The following is a 1262-nucleotide window of genomic DNA, read 5'->3' on the forward strand; positions in this document are numbered from 1 at the left end:
ACATAAAAACCAGCTTCTTGTTTAAGTGAAAATAAATGGAAGGTTGTCTTTTTGCGCTAGTAATGTTGTGGAGTTGTATTTTGTCTCGCATCAATTATATCGTCAGTTATATCGTTATCGCAAATTTTCAAATATATATCGTGATAAATATTTTTGGCCATATCGCCCTGCTCTATTAGGCGGTACAGTTTACTGCAGTTAACATTAACAACCCGCTAGCTGCAAATGATCACGTGCAGTTCTGAAAGCAGTGTGGTACAAACAACATTTGAACTTGAATTCATGTTGTTTGTACCAGACTTGTTCTCCAGACAGTGAAGTAGGACCGTCTCTGTCACTTAAATTCCAGTGAATTAAATACAAAATGTTTGAGAAAAACTTATATGTGTACATTCACAATTTCCAACCTTCCCTTTATTTCAAAGGCTAAGTGATCATCTGCAGAGGAAAAATTTTGCCACGGTGTGGTGCACCAAGGTATTTTTTAAATGGACCCAAGAGCAGACACTGCAGGAGAGAGAGTGAGCCTTTATTAGGGCTGAATGAAGGCAAAAAACAAAAACGCTAAGAAGAAAAACAGAAAAAGACAACTAAACTGAGTACAGGCTATGAACTACTATGAAACTGTGAAAAACTGAAAACTATGATGAGTATGGGTGTGGGATAACAGAGGCCTTGACAGTGAGTGAATGGAAACACAAATAAAATGTCCATCAAAAGCACAGGAGCGCAGGGAACAGTTCATAACTCCTCAGGGGGCCGACCCGGAGGGTGACGGTCCAGAAATTCATAGTTCATTTGATCAGGGGGCCGGCCCGGAGGCCGACGGCACAGGAGTTCATGGTCAAACAGTTCAGGGGGCCAACCGTGCGGACGGCAGCGGTGTAGAAACAGTTCCGGCGGCCGACCTCGACGGCGATGACGTCCAGCTGGTGGCCCGGAGAGTGGCCGGTAATTCCGAGGTGCAGAACGTGGCCTGGGCGGTGGCATAACAGCCACAGGACCAGGTGAAGCAGACGCAGAAGCCGGACCAGGCGACGCAGAAGCAGAGGCCGAGGCCGGACCAGACGAGGATGACGACTCGGATGAAGCTGGACCAGGCGACGCTGATGAAGCCCCAGCGGACGAGGAAGGTTGCTGGACGGCCTCCTCGGGCCCTCCAGCTGACGAGGCATGAGGCTGGTGCGGTTCTCCTGAAACCCCAGCTGACGTGGCATGAGGCTGGACGGGCTCCTCGGGCCCTCCAGCGGACGTGGCATGAG

The sequence above is a fragment of the Pundamilia nyererei genome, unplaced genomic scaffold (assembly GCF_000239375.1).
Source record: "Pundamilia nyererei isolate P.nyererei 1_Seehausen unplaced genomic scaffold, PunNye1.0 scaffold00050, whole genome shotgun sequence".
NCBI lineage: Eukaryota > Metazoa > Chordata > Actinopteri > Cichliformes > Cichlidae > Pundamilia > Pundamilia nyererei.